The sequence below is a fragment of the Schistocerca americana genome, chromosome 2 (genome assembly GCF_021461395.2).
Source record: "Schistocerca americana isolate TAMUIC-IGC-003095 chromosome 2, iqSchAmer2.1, whole genome shotgun sequence".
In the NCBI taxonomy this organism is placed as follows: Eukaryota; Metazoa; Arthropoda; class Insecta; order Orthoptera; family Acrididae; genus Schistocerca; species Schistocerca americana.
In genome coordinates this window covers 770,831,670-770,845,766 of record NC_060120.1, presented here as the reverse complement: position 1 = coordinate 770,845,766, position 14,097 = coordinate 770,831,670, and the positions used below count along the sequence as shown (strand labels likewise).

The 14,097-nt window shown below is 43.8% G+C and overlaps 1 protein-coding gene across 1 annotated transcript in view; it reads right to left on the bottom strand.

Annotated features, from left to right (window-relative positions):
- The window catches only part of LOC124594772 (Y+L amino acid transporter 2), a 337,307-nt gene that overhangs the window by 280,450 nt on the left and 42,760 nt on the right, over positions 1–14,097 (bottom strand). The window lies entirely within an intron of this gene.

Genomic DNA, 14,097 nt, shown 5'->3' with positions numbered 1-14,097 from the left:
CATGGTCATCCACGGTAACTGTTCTTTCGGGAACAGATACTACCGTCATATATAGTTAATAAGCAGACTGTTAGAAACTTCTGTTTTATGACTACCCGCAAACTACTCATTACTTGCCACTGGTCGTCTCCTGTTTGCTTTACTTTTTCTATAGTTTACTTCGTAAATGCAAGATACTGTCGAGTTGTTTTTTAATTTTTTTTCCGACCGCAGCCCACCACCAGCAATGAAGAGTAAATGTTTAACAATGCCAGCCACACATCGGTTGAAAATCCCGAGAAACAAGCCAACGTTCAATGTATCAAATGGTTCAAATGGCTCTGAGCACTATGCGACTTAACTTCTGAGGTCATTAGTCGCCTAGAACTTAGAACTACTTAAACCTAACTAACCTAAGGACATCACACACATCCACGCCCGAGGCAGGATTCGAACCTGCGACCGTAGCAGCAGCGCGGTTCCAGACTGAAGCGCCTAGAGCCGGCCGCGGTGGTCTCGCGGTTCTAGGCGCGCAGTCCGGAACCGTGCGACTGCTACGGTCGCAGGTTCGAATCTTGCCTCGGGCATGGATGTGTGTGATGTCCTTAGGTTAGTTAGGTTTAAGTAGTTCTAAGTTCTAGGGGACTGATAACCACAGCAGTTGAGTCCCATAGTGCTCAGAGCCATTTGAACCATTTTTGAAGCGCCTAGAACCGCTCGACCACAACGGGCGGCTTTCAATGTATCAACGAGCGGGCATCAACAAACTTGTACCCTGTTTAATCAGAAATAACAATGTTCGTTTCCGGCCGTTGGTTCCCCATCTCAAAGTACTCGGTTTAAAATCTTCTACCATCAGTATGATTCTGACCAAGACACCCTGTATATTCCTGACTTTTGCGCATATCGTTATACGTGTTTCCTGAAGGCACAAGACTAATTTGCGTGGGAACACTGTAGATACACTCTCAACGTACAGTAAAAAAAGAACAGTAACTCCTTTGTTTGCAGCATATTGTAATGACGAAATGTTACAAATAAAAATTTCTGTGTCAGTCACTTGTTTATTTTTGCCACTACGCGTTTCAGTGATTCACACCATCATCATCAGGTGGAGAATTGTTTATTTACATAGCAGGTATTGGTCAAGGGTACATACGTCTTTGCAAATAGCAGATCTAGGGCAGTGTAGGTTACGTTGTGTCTTTTGCTAACGATAAAAGCGGTTTATTTAGAAAAGGCACTTTTGAAGTTAAAAAAAAAAAACAAATATCTGGTAGTGAATTGTACTTACAAGGACAGTAGAGTCGCAAAAAAGTAATGTACAGAGGAGAGGATATTCATCATGCAGCAATATGCAGACTTTTCACAACTGCCCTTGTTCTGCTACTGTGAAAAGACGTCTGTAGCCTTCACCAACACCAATTATTTAACTAAACAGTTCTTCACCTGAAGATAATAGCGTGAATCATCGAAACGCATAGTGGCAAAATACGCAAAAATTATTTTATCTATGAAACTTCCTGGCAGATTAAAACTGTGTGCCCGACCGAGACTCGAACTCGGGACCTTTGCCTTTCGCGGGCAAGTGCTCTACCATCTGAGCTACCGAAGCACGACTTATGCCCGGCCCTCACAACTTTACTTCTGCCAGTATCTCGTCTCCTACCTTCCAAACTTCACAGAAGCTCTCCTGCGAACCTTGCAGAACTAGCACTCCTGAAAGAAAGGATACTGTGGAGACATGGCTTAGCCACAGCCTGGGGGATGTTTCCAGAATGAGATTTTCACTCTGCAGCGGGGTGTGCGCTGATATGAAATCTGCCAGGAAGTTTCATATCAGCGCACACTCCGCTGCAGAGTGAAAATCTCATTCTATTTTATCTGTATTTATTAACAGCCGCAGGCCTCATAACGCCATCCCTTACAACTTCGGATAAGTACAAGACTGGCGCACTGAGGGTTCCGCACAAACTTAATTATTTATATAGTAAGGTCATCAATCCCGGCAATCGAGAATTTTTGTCTGTTATCGATACTGATAAAATATACGTCTATCCGTTCATGAGAGAAAGAGGTAACAGATATGCAGACAATCGGATAAAAAACGACAAATTCTAGGCAACAGGAATTCCCTACAGCTTTTGACGTGCGAGTTTGTGAGTATAAAATATCTGGCATAAACTGCCGTATCTTTTGATTGCAAAGGCTTAGAAGCTTAAATTTGTTACACCACCAATGAACCACAGACCTTCGTTAGTGACATAAATTTGAAACCGATACATCAATCTGTTCCTGAGAAAAGGACGATCTTAACAGGGAAACGATAACAAATGACACAGAATTCGTTCGATATAATTAAAAATTAACAATTTTCGGATTTTTTTCCTTTTCTTGTACTGTGAAACCTTGCTTACTGACACATTTCATAATTGTAGGCCAACGGCGGGTACCTTGTAGGTTTTGATGAGTGAGTTTACAAGTATTAAAATATGTGAATAAATGGCGGTATCTTTTGATTGCGCTGACACAGCAACTTAAATTTTTTGCATCGGCAACGGACCGTAGTCCGTAGTGTTGAACATAAATTTCAAGTAGATATGTCGGCCCGTTTCCGCGAAAAAGGGTTCTTAACAGTCGGACGGATAGACAGACAAACAACAAAGCAATCCTGTAAATGCCCCGTTTGATGCACGGAACCCTGAAAATGATAATTTTTTTACATGTATCAGTTTCAGTCTGCGTCAAATAATTACACTGAATTACTTGCTATTTTGTATATAAGAAAAGAAAAAAGCTTTCACTTACGAAAAAGAGTTGTACTACATCAAGAAGCCGATTTCAGTCCGATTCTACAAATAAAAAACACGTCGCCTTCATCACTCTTGGTCAACAGCTATACACACAACAAGAACTACGTCGAAGACATTACAGCACTTAAAAGGTCAAAGCGTCGAATTAAAAGCCGGAACAGTGAAACACGTACGTTTTTATTCGAATGTGAACGTAAGTGCCCGCATCTCGTGGTCGTGCGGTAGCGTTCTCGCTTCCCACGCCCGGATTCCCGGGTTCGATTCCCGGCGGGGTCAGGGATTTTCTCTGCCTCGTGATGGCTGGGTGTTGTGTGATGTCCTTAGGTTAGTTAGGTTTAACTAGTTCTAAGTTCTAGGGGACTGATGACCATAGATGTTAAGTCCCATAGTGCTCAGAGCCATTTGAACCATTTTTTTGAACGTAAGTACGTAACTGGCATCAGCCTGCAACACATGTTAGAATGGGAATGGCATGCGCTTTGACCAGTACTGGACCCTTCTGACTGCGAGAATGTAAACTGTCAATCAGTTTAAACAAAACCAAAACTGCATTAATTTACGTAACACAAAAACTGAACCTGATGCAACACTATTGATTTGAAATTGGCCCTGGTAATACAACAAAACTTGATCACTTTGAAAATAACAGTACCTGTGCATAATGAATGCTATCCCTGAAATAGCAATTGTTTAAGTCTGTTGCCTAGCATACATTTTAATTAAATCGAATATGACTGAGACAAGAACTATTTTTCATAAGAATTTAATCAAAAACGAAATGGATCTAGGAGCTGGTACTGACTTTAACAATACAGCACTAACTTTAAAATTTGTACTTCGACGCTTTGAAAATTAATAATGCACACAATTAACACACAATACACAAATTATACATTAACAATTAGCTTTACAAAATCACTGGATTTGAGTGGTATACATTGTCTCAATCATCACTTATGAATGCGCTCATTGCATTGGTAACAAAACAACTTTCTTTACCTTAATTATTTCCAGTATGATATCTTGCAAAAAAAGTCATTACTGCCCGTAGCGAGTAAGTATATATCCAGCACACATCAGATACAACACGTCTTTGCATTTGAGATTCCTCCATAGATCTCTGTATCTGGAGTTACTCTGTACAGCTCTCTATCTACAGTTGCTCTAACACATTACCCGTAACATCTTGAACCAGCCATCGCTTTTGAGCAGGGACGCCGGCCGTGGTGGCCGAGCTTTTCTAGCCGCTTCAGTCTGGAATCGCGCGACTGCTACGGTCGCAGGTTCGAATCCTGCCTCGCGCATGAATGTGTGTGATGTCCTTAGGTTAGTTAGGTTTAAGTAGTTCTAAGTTCTAGGGGACTGATGACCTCAGATGTTAAGTCCCATAGTGCTCAGAGCCATTTGAAGCATTTGAGCAGGGACGCTACTACGCAGTCGATACTACATTCGACCATCTCTGGTTCAATGTAAAATTTTCTTTCAAAGTTTTATCCTGCGTAAATACCTTTCAGTAGATACTGATCTTTCTTCAGAAAGGAACCTACGTGGCACAACTTCCCAAAATCCGCCATCCGCAATTGCTGCCCTCCCCTTTTTTACCTCGGCATCTATACTCCGAAAGCCACGTTATGGCGTGTGGTAGAGGGTACTTCCTGTACCACTGTCATACTACTTTCATACTCCAGTCGCGAATGACGCGCGGGAAGGATTGTTGGTAGGCCTCCATGTGAGCTATAACGTAAATATGAAAATTATGTTTACGGATTTCAGAGACAGTTGAGGTGATCGCAACTTCGAGAACAACCTTTGTGTGTGAAGCTGCTGCGCAGTGTGACAGCCTGCCGGGCAGGCCTGAGCCCTCGCTTTAAGGAGTCATTGTCCTCGCCTCAATGGCGTTCGCAGTGTCCATTGTGGCGTTCTTCCTGCCACCTAAGTGGCCAATTTGCACCGTCCGCCCCTCGATTGGCGGCTGCAGCTGCTCACAGCGTCACCGACAGTATCCAGTGCTAACATCTCGGTCAGGTATCTCGCTCCAGACATCAGGTGGGCCTCATCGTAACCACTCTAAATACGAATCGCAGAAGATTAGTTGTGGGATCACCATCGTCTCCGGCGGTCACCAGCTTCTACTCGGAGCACTTCGAGGAGCAGGCACTGAACTCTGCGACATTGCTTCCGTCAGGCTTCCTAAAGCCTAGATTACACGACGACACTAGGTTGCGGGCAACTGCGCTACCGGCCACTGCGCATGCGCGCCGCACGTTTGACCAACTCGTAGGTGAAACTGAACACTTTCGGGGTGTTCCAACTTTGGCGACACTAGTTGCATGAGTTTTGAGGTTGTGTATTCGTAGAGTGTAGCTAACTGAAATATGAAGTGAGGAACGGAGAATAATGTTCGCTTTTTGGATATCTATGCTTTGAATAGGTGTTTGTGGGATTTCAGTGATGCTGACTACAAAAATAAGCAACACTCTGCTGCCGCTGAGACCATAATGTGCGATCATAACATAGATGGTTTCACAATATCTGAGCTGCAGGACAAAATATATTGAGTTAGGAGCACATAAACAACTGAATTAAGAAAAATACAAGCAAGTGTAATTCTAGCTGTGGCAATGCTCTCGTTTACAAGACTAAAATCCCATCGTTCGAGTTGGCCAACTCTTTGTTAAGGAATATTGTTGACAGCATGGAAGGCTATACAAATTCAAGAAGCGGCATTCTTTATTCAACATTCATCTATTTAAAACGTCGTTGCAATGCTCCCCATTCACATACGTTGGAATTTTGAAATATTGCCACTGTACAGATCTATCTTCAAGAGAGTAGTTTGCAAACCATTCTCTTCTTAATACGGTCTCCTACGAATTAGTACTGTTGCTAATGTCAATTATTACTGTTAATGTTAATAATTATTGGTGTTAATGAAAAAGCGTCATCAACAATTAAAACCGTATCTTATAGCATGCCGAGTGTTCTCGAATGTAATGCAGGCAATATGATTTGTAATTTCAGTTCTGGCGACAGTGCTTCGTGCATTACACTACCTTTATTCCTTATCACATAATTAACTCTATTTAGAAGAAACGTGAACAGTTCTGGTGACATTCTAAGATAATTAAAACAACTTCTTGGATCTTCCGTTATAAATTATTTCAGCAAGGATGCTGAGCAACCGAGCTGACGTATTTTCTTCATCCTGTCACGAATCGAAACACGTTTCTTATTTTTTTCCCCCCCTTATGCAGCGATTCCACGCAACAAGCTTTAACTCCAACAGAACTCGTGCGACATGCAGCTGCCAAGATTTTCATTTCAGACACGACTCAGGGACCCTCAAAACGACGAAACTGAAGTGTATACTGGTGTCGTCGTGTCTACAGTCATATATGAAACCACTTGCGTGCAACTCATTCCACGCAACGAGTGGCGCAACCCAACGACGTCGTGTAAACTAGGCTTAAGGTACGTTGATGACACCTTCCTGATATAAACTCAGGGGGAAAATGAACTGCAGCCGGTGATCACATGAATGGTGTCCATCCCAACTTTAAATTTACTATCGAGACGGAGGCTTCGTCATTCAGTATACGGGAAACCAATGCACACTGACCGGTACCTGAACGCCAATAGTTCTGATCACCTTGAACACAAGAAAGCGTTCCTGAACACGGTAGTACACAGAGTGAAGAATATGTCTGACGACAACAATCTACAGTCTGAATTGCAGCAGTTGGGACGACGATTGGTCAGAGAGAATGGTTACAGCACGGGAGAAACTGCAAATGCTTCCAGGTGCCATTAACGAAAGACGCCTTGTGAATCGGCGGAAGAGGTCGAAGTGGTGCATTCCTGCCACACTGTGAAGCAACAAACAACAATTTAGAACATGTGCTTCAGAGACATGGACTAAGACCAGTGTTCTGGCCTTCCTCCAAGACACGACGTTTCCGGCGCCCTGTTAAAGTTGGCCTAACCCTTTGTGTGCCCGGTGTGTATGGTGTGGCCTGTAGACGAAGCAGATCTACATGGGTCAAACTATTCGCAGTGTTGCTGAACATTGTACTCGGCATAAGCGACGTGTTAAACAAAGGGAGGTTGAAACGGCGGCTATATCTGAGCATTGCCTGGAAACCGAAGACAAAACAATTTGAGAGGACAATTCCAATAAAAATGAGATGGCAGAGATTACAATAAATCGCAACAATTTTTAAAGAGGCCAAGGTACACATACTAAATAGAGTGTGGGGGCGGGCAAAGACGGTGGCTTGGCGTTTGTAGGGAGTTGGGGAGAGCCGCAGTTTCAAACGTGGCGCCGACCACGTGACGTCATTGGCCCTGCTTGGCACCAGAGATGCTACGGCTGCGCAACACGCCTTTCCGCGCATTCGCCACGTCAGCCCTCTCTGATTGGTTCCAGACGCTGCAGTCGCGCCAGCATAAGCGGAATGCGGTGCACTTGTGTCTAGGGACAGCAAAGCTTGGGACCGATAGTGTGAGCCTTCAGTTGCGCTCGGCTGACCTCAGGTTTGCAGCTCCTCGCGCTTCTGTGGCCGACAGTGAAAGCCAACAGCAGGCTCCTGTGTGTACTGGTCACGTGTACTGGTTATTGTGCGTTTATTTATCTTAATACAACTTTCGTTTGGATAAGGGAAATGTATAGTTGCAGTTTCAGCACTGCAACACTTCCAAACTTTTTTTCTTTACTTTAAGAGAGTGAAAATCATTTGAGAAGCTGAGAAAGACAGGTTTCTGTTTAACCTGTATGGCCTTACTACAGATTACATTTCAAGATCATTCTCCCCGACTTGTAATCTTTAACGTCTCAAACCCTGCTTTCCCGGAAACTTACGGAAAGAATGACGTTGTCACAACGTTCTTCTTCCCACATGCCAAATATTACGTTTCTCGTGTGTATAATTTATACAAAATTTCCTTAAAATCTAAACTGATGAAAACAAAATTTGTGTAGAGAATGATCTAGAATGTCTCATTTGCCGTATGTCCAACTTAAATATCTCATTTCTAAGATCTTTACAAGTTTACAAATCATATCAAAGAAACATACTGCCACCTGTTTTTGTAATGGTTCTCCACATAAAAAAGTGACAGTTTGCCTTACTTTTTAACTGTCATTAGCAGTGATAATCTTCGTTTACTTTTTACTTATCGGCAAAAACACTAATGGTAATCAGACAGCACACACATTTTTTTTTCTGAACTCACATCATTGTACTAAAGTAGTCTTAATATCAGTGACCCTGCATTCCTGCAACAGTGTGTACCTTACGGGCAATCCCTTTATGCGACACATCTTTAACAAGGAAATTTCATACGTCATTGCTACTGACACTATGGATATATATATTTCAAACACTTATAGGAAGTACATAAACACTAGTATTGTGTATATCTAATTATAGAGTCGTAACGCTAACTAGCACTTTAAAAATACAAAAAAATCCTATGTATAATGTGCAAAACAGAACACATGGAGCACTGTCGTCCTCTTTCTTCCAGGCTGAGAATACAATTGTAAATTTATACTTACATGTGTTGTGCTCTATGTTAAAACTATCATTTCAGAATTTGCTGCAAGGTAAGAAACTAATGAACATAATACCAGAGCTAAGGCTAATTTAGATATATCAAGCCACACGTTAGCAAGAACTGGAAATTCTTACAATGCTGGGCCATCAGCCATCAACAAGTGCCAGGGTACGAACCATTCAACGAAACATCATCGATATGGGCTTCGGAGTCGAAGGCCCACTCGTGTACCCTTGATGACTGCACGACACAAAGCTTTACGCCTGGCCTGTGAACACCGACATTGGACTGTGATGACTGGATACATGTTGTCTGGTCGGACGAGTCTGGTTTCAAATTGTATCGAGCGGACGGACGTGTACGTACGGAGACAACCTCATGAATCCATGGACACTGCATGTCAGCATGGCATTGTTGAAGCTGGTGGAGGCTCTGTAATGGTGTGGCGCGTGTGCAGTTGAAGTGACATGGGACCCCTGATAAGTCTAGATATGACTCTGACAGGTGACACGTACGTAAGCATCCTGTCTGATTACTTGCGTCCATTCACGTCCGTTGTGCATTCCGAAGGACTTGAGCAATTCCAGCAGGACAATGCTACACTGCACACGTCCAGAGTTGCTACAGTGTGGCTCCAGGAACATGTTTTTGAGTTTAAACACTTCCGCTGGCCACCAAACTCCGGAGACATGAATATTATTAAGCACATCTGGGATGCCTTGCAACGTGCTGTTCAGAAGACATCTCCACCCCCTCGTACTCTTACGGAATTACGGACAGCCCTGCAGGATTCATGGTGTCAATTCCCTCCAGCACTGCTTTAGACATTAGTCGAATTCACGTCACGTGGTGCTGCGGCACTGTATTAGGCAGCTGTACCTGTTTCTTTCGCTCTTCAGCGTAGTTTCATAGGTGCCTTATTGTGGGTCTGCGTTTGGCAGGCTGATCGAAACGTGCAGTCTGTAGATTTATGGGGCATTCGGGAGTGACAGCGGTCTAATGTTGGACTACATGGAATCGTGAAGACAGCCATACTCGCTATCAAGTTTGAGGTCGACCACCAGAAGGGATGAGCGCAGTTTTGTGCACCAAACACATCCTAACGTTTCCACTTTTGACTGTAATCCGGGCACAAGTAAAGGGCTTCCTGCAGCATTCTGTGTCCTCTCGCAGCATTAGTCGGAGACTTGCAATAGTCAGCCTAAGGAATTACCGTCCCATTCGTTAATATCACAGCCCAACAGCTGCCTTTGCCGTGAACGGTAAGCACAGAACTCCGATGAAAAGTGTCGCACTGTGTTCAGCAATGAATAGCGGTTCTCCATCACCGCGGATGACCATCGTCGCCAACCATGGCGGCCGCCCCACGAGATACCATTCTTCCAGTGTTTTAGAGAGGTGTTACTCCTGACATCAAGGTGTGGGGAGCCATCGGGTATGACTTCAGGTCACTGCTACTTGTAATGGGGGGGGGGGGGGGGGGGACTCTGACGGCACAGTGGTACGTCACGGACATCCCGCGCCCTCAAGTCTGACAACGCTCGTCCACACGACATGTTTCTCTATAAACTGTCTGCGTGATGTTATGTATTCCTGCCAGCAAGATCCTCAGATCTGTCAAATGGTTCAAATGGCTCTGAGCACATGGGACTCAACATCTGAGGTCATCAGTCCCCTAGAACTTAGAACTACTTAAACCTAGGGAGATGACACACATCCGTGCCCGAGGCAGGATTCGAACCTGCGACCGTAGCAGCAGCGCGGTTCCGGACTGGAGCGCCTAGAACCGCTCGGGCACTGCGGCTGGCTCAGATCTATCACCGATAGGACATGTGTGAGACCAGCTCGGACGCGACTTCAGTTCCCGTGCCAGTATACAGATTATCAAGAACAAAACTAGTCACAATAGTTGAAGCCAGCTTGCCTCGGGAGAATATATAAGGTTTCATGACATTGGTCACAATGGAATTAGCGTACGCGTGCAGGTCAGAGAGTGTGCAGCGTCATACTGATAAACGAGCTCATACTGACTCGAATTTGTAATCACTGAAACAGCATCACATATTCTCTCAACCCGTGAAGTTCCATTTCGGTTCCCCCTCCCTTCTGGGATGCTTTACATCGTTCTTAGGCACTTAAATAATTGGGTCTAACAGTTTGTAGGACTATCAAATCGAATGATCAAGTAGGCTGTGGGTTAGATCCAATGCAGACGTCAACAAAGAAGACTGCTTACAAAATATTCGTGTGATTCGTGCGACGTTCTAGCATGTAGCTGAAGTGTCTGTCAGCAGTACTAGATAGGACAGATGGGAAATATTGAATGTATACAAAAAAAAAGGGGCAGCACGTACGTTCACAGTTCTTTTTAACTCAACGGAGGCGTCACCACAATGCTGACACACTTGAACTGAGAGTCGGTTACAGATACCCGTCACTTACACAGCGAAAAGCGATTCACAAAGTTTCAAAAACCAACTTTAACTAGTGATTCTAGTAATGTGCTAAAACTTCTACGTATCACTCCCGTAGGGATCACAAAGACGAGATCAGAGTAATTACATCCAGAAAGTGTGCGACAACCCTCGGGATTGCTAAAAGCTTTATTTTAATGACTTTATATTTGTTATTGACTGCACGTGTAATAAATGTACAGTCAGCAGCGAATATGAAATTTAAAGAGTTCTCTAGACTGTAAGCCCACAACATTGTAAACTATGGTGAAAAGAGAGGGTATAGCGATATGCACATGTACAGATGGCGGTACTATTGCGAACACAACAGATGTGCTTTGGAGGAGCTGTCACGTATACTCAGATGAGTCATGTGAAATGTTTTCGACGTCATTATGGCCGCAGGACGGGAATGAACAGACTTTGAACGCGGAATGATAGTTGGAGCTAGACGCACGGGACATTCCATTTCCGAAATCGTTAGGGAATTCAATATTCCGAGATCCAGTGTCAAGAGTGCGCCGAAAATACCAAATTTCAGGCATTACCTCTCACCACGGACAACATTGTGGTTGACGGTCTTCACTTAACGACCGAGAGAAGCGACGTTTTCGCAAAGCTGTCAGTGCTAACAGACAAGCAACACTGCTTGAAATAACCGCACAAATTACTGTGGGACGTACTATGAACGTATCCGTTAGGACAGTGCGTCGAAATCTGGCATCAATGGGCTACGGCACCAAACGACCGACGCAAGTGCCTTTGCTAACAGCACAACGTTTGCAGCGCCTCTCTTGTGTTCCTGACCATATCAGTTGGACCCTAAACGACTGTAAAACCGTTACCTAGTCAGGTGCGTCCCGATTTCAACTGGTAAGAGCTGATGGTAGGGTTCGGGTGTGACACAGACTCCACGAAGCCATGGATCCAATTTGTCGACAAGGCACAGACCAAGCTGGTGGTGGTTCCATAAAGGTGTGAGCTGTATTTACATGGAACGGACTGAGTCCTCTTGTCCAACTGAACCGATCACTGACATGAAAAGTTCGGCTACTTGGAGACCATTTGCAGGCATTCATGAACTTCATGTTTCCAAACAACGATGGAATTTTTATGGATAGAAATGCACCGTGTCACCAGGCCACAACAGTACGCGATTGGTTTGACGAACATTGTGGACAGTTCGAGCGAATGATTTGGCCACCCACTCTGCCCGATATGTTTCCCATCGAACATTTATGGGACATAATCGAGAGGTCAGTTCGTGCACAAACTGCTGCACCGGCAACACTTTCGCAAATTTTGGACGGCTGTAGAGGCAGCATGGCTCACTATTTCTGCAGGGGACTTCCAACGACTTGTTGAGTCCATGCCACGTCGGGCAAAAGGCGATCCATCACGACATTAGGGGGTACCCCATGACTGTTGTCACCTCAGTGTACATTGGTATAAGGATTGTGGATTGGTAATCAGAGTGTTAACGTTATCATTCATAAATATTTAGCTGAGATTTGACCATCGGAAAAACCAAAAGGTAATGATGATGGAAACTGATGGAGACTTCACTAGTACAGGTGAATTAGGTCAATTTTTTCTGCAAACTGTCAGCACAGTACCGGATGTTGCTAGTTATTTACCGAGTAAGGTAGGTAACCATCATGGTTGCAGTGCACAAGCGTCTGCATCATATTCAGACGAACGTTCAGAGACGTGTAACTTAGATATTACCATCGATTGTAAGTGAAACGTTGCTGACAGAATTTATAAAGGGTATCAAGAAGTTACTGACGCCAAACAACGTACTTCGTTTCTTCCATTTACTCTGTTTTAAGTACCATCCTCTTAAAAGTTTTGGACGAAACTTTAATTTCATTGCTTCTCATTGCGACCCTATAGTAATCGCTTAGCGCCTGCTTAGCGCCTTCCTGCGGCAGTAAAATGAGAAAGAACGACTAGAACAAAGAACTATGCCTGCGGTTTATTCGAAATGTAACAAAGGTAGACCATACAGAAAATGCTCACCGATATAAGAGAAAGTGCAGGCACGCCATTCTCACGCCGCCAGCTTTACGGCGACGTAAAAAGGTTATGTCGCCGTCTTCGAAACTCGATAAATGTCACGAGGAGTGCTACGAGAAAAGATTAGATTCCAAGGTCTGCACCTCATTAGCCTGCGAATCTCATCTGGCACAAAACTGTCGGTTGCTATTCAGAAAGATAAGTTGGTTTCAATATTCAAATATCGTCGAAACTTTGCTCTATAGCACACTACCATAAAACAAGCGTCGAACACGTTACTGTCAAAATAAATAAGAACAAATAGAACTGCGACTGTTGTGGTGGTACTGCTATAATGTAATCTCTTGACACGGTTTCACAAACACCATAGGAAGAGAGAATTATAATGGAAAATACGAAAAAGTATTCTGAGGCATAACGATTTCGAACTTCTCCTTCCTAATTAAGACGAAAAGACAATGATGATCACGTCCGCAATACCGCGATTACCACCGCTACAGCTGCATCGTATTTGCCTTTTTAATCAACTTTGAAAACGAAGACGTTCTGATGTTCAAACAAGCAAGGAACGCAAATACTTGCCTCCTTAGACTGGAAGTGTTAATTATAAATTCATGCATTACGAAAATGTCGACTTTCGTGATGTGTGAATGTAAATAAGGTTTTTTTGAGCTATACAAATGAGGAGCATGCAAAGCAGAAGCAACACGGGCTACTGAAACACCGAGCGAGGTGGTGCAGTGGTTACCACACTGGACTCGCATTCGGGAGGAAGACGGTTCAATCCCGCGTCCGGCCATCCTGATTTAGGTTTTCCGTGATTTCCCTAAATCGCTTCAGGCAAATGCCGGAATGGTTCCTTTGACAGGGCACGACCGACTTCCTTCCCTAATGAGACCGATGACCTCGCTTTTTGGTCTCTTCCCCAAATCAGTCCAGTCCAGACTACTGAAACAAATATACCGCGAATAAGAAAATAAACAAAAGCGGTTCTTATAAATGAATCGTAGGTCCGAAATGCGTCGAGCATGAAAGACAAAACAGAAAATGGCTACTGGGGAAGTTTTAATACTATTAAATGCCCTGTGTTAGACTTGAAACAAAGTGTCTCATTCTGGTTTCTCGTCCAACTCGACATCTGTCCACGCTTGCTTTCAAACATATAATAACTGAAATACAGTTCTGACTTCGGCAAACACAACTACTTCTTTTGTTCTTTGGGGCTCGCCGAGCAAAATATGTCTTACAGAAATGTAGCGTACATGGAAAGCAACTAC